We start from the raw sequence: 7,308 nt of genomic DNA, 5'->3' as shown, positions 1-7,308 counted from the left end.
TGGATTGTTCGGGGGGTTTCTTGGTATGTGTGTGATTCTAGGACAGGTGCTTCTCGCGTTGGTCGTCACACATTGGGCGTGGGTCCATTTTAATGTCGTGTTGTTGTCTCGAGGGTGATCCTGTGTAACATCCCAAAATCCCACCTAAGGTTTGAAGCCCTAACCTCATAATCCCCCCCCCCCTATTTTACCTTTCCCCCTTAACCTTCCCCTTAGAACCCCTTCTCATGTGCATACACTTGAAATAATTAGAGCACCTCACATAGACTATGTTTCTCACTCAAGATCACTTAGAAAATATTTTTGGTCTCCAAAGAAAAAGAATCAAAAAGAAACAAAAATAGAAAAAGGAGAAGAAAGGGATTAGAATTAGAAAAAGAAAAAGAAAAAGAAAAACTTCCCCCTCCCTCGGCTGGGCCGAATTCCAGCCCAACCCGTGCGCGCCCGCACCTCTCCCCCCTCTCTCCCCGGCCCAGGCGGCCCAACCCGCGCGCGGCTCCCTCCCGCTGACACCTGGGCCCCGCCCGTCAGCGCCTCACCCCTCCCTCTCGCGCAGCTTCCTCTCGCTGGCAGCCAGGGCCCACTCGTCAGTTCCATCCCCCTCGCCCATCCCTCACCGGCGCATCGGCCGCCGAGCGCCCCCTCGCCTCGTCGCCTCGCCATTAATGCTCGCCAGCCTCCGCGACAACCCCGCCACTGTGCTTGAGCCGACCCATCACCCCCCCGCCTGCCCGAGCCATCGCATCGGCGTTAGCGCCATTCCCGCCATCATGGCGAGCTCGCCGGTGCTCGTCGTCTCCTCCATCCCCCTCCCTCCCCCGAGCGCCTATAAAAGGACCTGCCTGAGCCCCGTCTTCGCCACACAGCTCCGGCCACCCCCACTGCCCTCCTCCCCGAGCCGTTCAAGCTAGCGTCGCCGTGCTCCCTTCATCGCTCCGGTGAGCTCCCCTCTCCCTCTCTAGCGATCTTCCGTTCAATTAAGTTATGCCAAGAGCTCCGCCACACTCTCACGGTCACGACACGCCACTTCCCCCGTGCTATTGTGGCCGGCAACCTCACCGGCGACATCACCGCCGCGGGCACCCGCCACCGTGCCGCGGACCGGCCGCCATAGGCCCCCGCAGGCGAAATTCGCCCCACCCCCGTGACCCCCATTAACCGCCCATGCTCCGCCACCGCTTCCCCACCGCAAAACCGGACCGACGGCGGAGAACCGCCGCGGGGCTCGCCGCCGACCGGCCCCGGTCGAGCCCTCGCCCCTCCCTCCGTGTCGTTAACGCCATTCCCTTCCCCCCCCTCTCTCTGGCGTGCGGGCCCGCGCCACAGCGCCGTTCCCCCGCCGTCGCCCCGCGCGGCTGGGCCAAGTGGGCCGAAAGCGCGCCCGCCCGCTCGCGCTCGCGCCTTCTGGGCCAAAATCCCCCTAGCCCAGTTGGCTGGAAAATCCTTTCTCTTTTTCTTTTCCCTTTTCTTTTTCCCATTTTCACATATATATTTAGATGCTAATATTTTATGCACCAAAAATTGTCTAAATAAATTATTAGGGCACAAAAATAATAAAGTATAAAAATTTGCACACCCCACAAAGGTCACTATGTTTGATGTATTGTTATTATCTGTGTTTGATTAGCGGAAGAGGGATCCGATCCTCCGGAACTCTTAGCTCCGGAAGAAGGGCAAGAACCCGACCCCTCCGAGATTAACCTCTTGTGCCAAGAAAGCTTCGACGAAGTCAAGTCCATCCTTCCCTTGATGCATTATGTACTTATTTCTCTCTACCACTGCCTAAGCCTGGATTATGGGATGGCAATCGAATTGCATGGTGAGCATGAGAGAGCCCACATTAACTATTACTTTGATTAAAAGATATGGGGCAAGTGAAAAGGGTACAAGTGGAATATTTTCCAAAAATGTGTGATGAAGGGTACTCACCCTCATCCCCTGGTGAGTAGGATGATCAGGGACTCCTTGGTTTAGGGGAGGGCCTAAGGTGTTGGCTCAGCTGGTTTAGGCGTGAGCAGAAGGATCGTCCTCTCGTATAAGGACCGGTTTGTCATCTTTCATTACCTGTACTCTCAAAAAGTACAACCACTCGAGGCTGTGTGGGCAGCCACTCGATCTAAACTCGTACGGTCCAACCCCAGGGTTATGAAGGCTGGGGTAGCACCGGGAAGATAAGGAGGGGGGATGTTTTGTCTGGTTTGGACATGGCGGTGGCCTGACTCCTTCCGGTATAACCGTTAAGGTTCGGACGTACAAGGAAGGAAAGAGTTTCGGATTCGGGTCTCATTGGCCATGAGATCGCAGAGCCAGACTAGTGGGTAAAGTGTACCCCTCTGCGTAGAGTCTAAACCTATTCGAATAGTCCGTGTCCACTGGTATGGACGAGTCTGGTATGGTATGACAATTAGTGTTTCTACTACAATCGGGAACAGGGAAATGTGTGTGTATGTCTGAAAAGAAAGTGGTACCACGGGAGCGGGAAGCTCAGTGGTGGTCAAGCAAGTGTTACTTCTATTGTCTTGGGAAAACCATAAACAACGAATACTGCCTTTCTCTGAAAAAGTATGAGTGACTTCAACTCCACCATATAAAGCATGTACCATATAGGTCACTTTCTCTTTACGGGAGCCGGGTGGGCTTGCGGAATACCTAGTGTATTCACCCAGATTTATTTATGTTTTTCAGCAGCTGAAGACTTCTTTTCTGCTATGCTTGATTGATGGGGTTGTGTCTTCACCCAGTTCTGCCTGTGGCCTGGGCTATTTTATCTTCCACTGCGCTTTATGTTTTTCGGCTCACTTTCGAGCTTGTATCCCCGGTATTGTAATAACATTATTCAGACTTTGTAACTATTTGAAGTAATGAATGTGGTTACTAGCCTCCTGGGACTAGTAATTGTATCACATTTGAGTCCCAAAGGATCGGGACGCTTCAGGTGGTATCAGAGCCTATAGGACTGGCCGTAGACCACAGCCCTGACCTTAAAAGTTGCCTTAACAAGAAAACACCTCTTACCCCCCAAGAAACACTCTTTCCCCTTTTCCCCGATATTAATAGACCTTTCTTTTCGTCTACCAGATGGAAAACCCCTTGGTGATTAGGACATCCTATTGCTCAGAGGAGGAAGGCTTTCCTCACCTTCTTCGGAGTTGCGCACTACGCATGGGGATCCGCAAGAAGCCCGAATATGTCTCGAAGGAGTACTGTGAAAATGGAATAGAAAAGTGCTCTATGGCGGTCTACTTGGGAGAAAGCCGGAACTACCCAAACCACCCTCCCTTCCAAATTACCTTCATCGGGCACCGCTTCCCAGACACTTGCCAGGGCGTTGCTCAAAAAGCCCTTAAACAACTGTGCCAAAACTATAGCCGAGAGATCTCTGAGACCCCCCTCCGATATTTCCCACCCAGCAACAAAAACACCCCCACCTGGATGAAAAGACTCCAGGCTCTGTCAGGAGGAGATCCCACAGAAGATGACCCCACTATCGTCTACATGGCCGAATACCTCCACACCCTCGACAACCACTACGATGAGCTCTCCTCCCACTGCACCCACCTAAACTCCCAAGTGGAAAGCCTAGAGCAGCAAGTCAAAGAGCTTAAGCAAGAGAAGGCATCCCTCCAGGAGAGTCTCGACATAGCAGAAGGCGAGGAAGCCAACACCCGTGAGGCCTATCGAACCTTGAAGATGGACTATGACAAGAAGCTAAAGAAGCTCGCCCCCAAAAAGAAAATCCAGAAGAAGACCACCGACCAAGGATGCCAAACAGAGAAGAAGAAGGCCCCTCTAGCCCTACCTCCCCCCAGAATAGATGATTGGTCCGACGATGAGGATATATCCCTAGCAAGCCTTGATGATCTTCTCAAGGCATTTGGGGACACCTTAGAGAAGGAGTTCGTTAGTACCTCGGGGAACGCTCTCGTGTAGTTCCACCTGTAGTAGTCTTATGCTTGTAATGTGATGGTGTAATGAATGAAATAACTTGGCTGAAAACAATTTGCATGTGCATAATAGTAACTCTCTTCCCTGGCAGATGGCTTCGGATAAAACCACGCCTACCGCCTCCGGGATTGGAGCAGGGTTTCCCCTGATAGCTGAAGGGGAAGCTGTTAGAGAGGAAAGTGAAACCCACCTCCCCGCACCTCCACCACTACCCTTAGACCTAGCCCAAGTTCTAGCCAATCAAACCCGACTCATCGAGGTCCTCACTCGAAATCTAGAAAATCAACGGTCGAATGGTGGAAGACCACAAGACAGAATGGGGGATTTCCTGAGACTCAAACCTCCCACGTTCGCCGGATCAAGCAACCCCCTCGATGCAGACGATTGGATGCGCACGATCAAAAGGAAACTGGAAGCCATTGGTTGCCCAGAAAATCAGCGTGTTCAACTGGCTGCCCACCAACTTTCTGGGATGGCCTTAGCCTGGTGGGACACCTTCAACGTCACCATTAGAGATGCTACCTGGGCGGAATTTGAAGCAGCTTTCCGGGAGCACCATGTGCCCCAAGGACTAGTACAGCTTAAGGAGGACGAGTTCCGAGAATTGACTCAAGACGGAAGATCTGTCAGCGAATATGTGCACAAGTTCACAGAGTTAGCCCGCTACGCGCCAGATGATGTCAGTACCGAGGGCAAGAAGATGGCCCGTTTCCTGAAGGGACTCAGGCCAGAACTCAAGACAATCCTGGCTAGCCAAGACTTCCTCAATTTCTCTCACCTTTCCAACAAGGCCATGCAAGTTGAAAGGGCAAAGGAGGAAGAAAAAGGGCATCTCAAAAGAAAGTTCCAGGTTCTCCGGGCACAGCAGCAGGACCGGCACCAGAAGACTCGGTCATTTGGGTTTCCACCCAAGGGGCCAAACTTCAGTAGACCAGCTGGACCCACTCCGTCACGATTCAGCCAGCAGAGTCAGAGCTCTTTCCATTCCCCCTCAGTGGCAAGCAACCAACCCCCCGCAAATGCATGTTGGCACTGCGGTGATCCCAGTCACTTCAAGAACAACTGTCCGCAGTTGAAGCCACCAGGACCCGCCTACTCCAACTCAGTGAATGGCCCCAAGAATACCTCGGCATCCGCCCCCAAGGCGCCCTCCGCCGTTAGCCAGCAGAACAAGGCTCCGTACCAAGGAAGGGCACGAGTAAATCACGTCGATGCCCAGGAAGCTCAGCAGGCTCCGAGAGTAGTACTCGGTGAGTTCCTTGTTGAATTTACTCCTGCTACCGTACTTTTCGATTCTGGAGCATCCCACTCCTTCATAGCCACTAGCTTTGTGGAAAAGTATGGCATTCCCTCTACTCCTCTAGAGATTCCCTTGGTCACCCGAACCCCAGGGTCCGACCTTCTATGCCAGCTCAAATGCTCCCAAGTCAGAATCCTTTTAAGTGGGGTAGTATTCCTGGCAGACTTAGCCGTCTTGCCATCCAAAGGAATTGATGTGATCCTAGGGATGGATTGGCTAACTAAACACAAAGGCATCATCAGTTGCGCAGACAAGACAGTCCTCCTCACCGACCAGCAGGGAAAGTTAGTCTCTTGTCAGGCACAGCCACCCGCCAGTGACCCAATGATGTTCAATCTAGCAACGGAAAGTATATCAGTAGTAGAAGAATTCATGGACGTGTTTCCAGAAGAATTGCCAGGAATGCCACCAGAAAGAGAAGTGGAGTTCTACATAGATCTGATCCCTGGAACGACACCCATCGCGAAGAGACCATACCGCATGGCTCCGACCGAGTTAGCAGAACTGAAGCTTCAAATCGCAGATCTTCAGCAAAAGGGATACATTCGTCCCAGCTCATCACCTTGGGGAGCACCAGTCCTGTTTGTCTCTAAGAAAGATGGAAGCATGAGGATGTGTATTGATTACCGATCGTTAAATGAAGTCACCATCAAGAACAAGTATCCACTTCCTCGGATTGACGACCTCTTCGATCAGCTTCAAGGAGCCAAGTACTTCTCCAAGATAGACCTAAGGTCTGGTTACCACCAATTGAGGATTAAGGAAGCAGACATCCAAAAGACTGCATTTGTCACCCGGTACGGGCAATATGAATTCACAGTGATGCCGTTCGGACTGACAAACGCACCCGCCTTTTTCATGAACCTCATGAATAAAGTGTTTATGGAAGAGCTAGATAAGTTTATCGTAGTCTTCATTGACGACATCCTTAGCTACTCCAAGAACCGCGAAGACCATAAGCGTCACCTTCGAATCGTCCTCGGAAAACTCAGAGCACACCAACTTTATGCTAAACTCAGTAAATGTGAATTCTGGTTGGAAAAGATAGCCTTCCTTGGGCATATTTAACCGCAGAAGGGATAGAAGTGGACCCTTCCAAGGTGGAAGCAGTATCGAAATCGAGGCAGCCAACCAACGTCAGTGAAGTTCAAAGCTTCCTAGGAATGGCAGAGTATTACCGCCGCTTCATCAAAGGATTCTCCAGCATAGCAAGACCAATGACAGAACTTCTCAAGAAAGACCATAAATTTGTGTGGACCCCAAAATGTGAAGGGAGTTTCCAGGTCATAAAGGAGAAACTCACAACAGCGCCCGTTCTATCACTGCCAGATATTCATCAAGATTTTGTGGTCTTCTGTGATGCCTCGAGGCAAGGCTTAGGGTGTGTGCTAATGCAAAACGAGAAAGTCATTGCTTACGCATCGCGCCTACTCAAGCCGCACGAACAGAGTTACCCCACCCATGATTTGGAATTGGCAGCCATAGTGCACGACTTGAAGATTTGGAGGCATTACCTAATCGGAAACAAATGCCACATTTTCACCGATCACAAGAGTCTGAAGTATATATTCACTCAACCAGATCTCAACCTCCGTCAGCGAAGATGGTTAGAGCTGATCAAGGATTACGACCTAGAAATTCACTATCACCCCGGGAAGGCCAACGTGGTAGTCGACGCCCTCAGTCGAAAACCATTCGGAATAAAAGGAACCAACTTTTTAGAGGATTGGAAGAAAGAATCAGCGCAACTAAATGCATGTCTGGGAAACAACGACATTCTCGAAGTCAAACCAATGCTGGAAGACCTCATATGCAAAGCTCAACGTCTAGACTCAGAGACAACAAGACTTGTGGAGAAAGCCCGCAAGGAACAACTCCCGGACCTCAGGACAGATGACCAAGGAGTCCTTTGGTTCAAATACCGTCTGTGTGTACCAAAAGGGGAGGCCCGAGAAGTCCTACTCAAGGAAGCTCACGACTCGGCCTACTCCATCCACCCAGGAACTACCAAGATGTACCTGGACCTCAAAACCAGATACTGGTGGAAAGGGATGAAGAAAAAA

Source organism: Zea mays, chromosome 6 (genome assembly GCF_902167145.1).
Source record: "Zea mays cultivar B73 chromosome 6, Zm-B73-REFERENCE-NAM-5.0, whole genome shotgun sequence".
Taxonomy (NCBI): Eukaryota; Viridiplantae; Streptophyta; class Magnoliopsida; order Poales; family Poaceae; genus Zea; species Zea mays.
Note: the sequence above shows the minus strand (reverse complement) of the source record.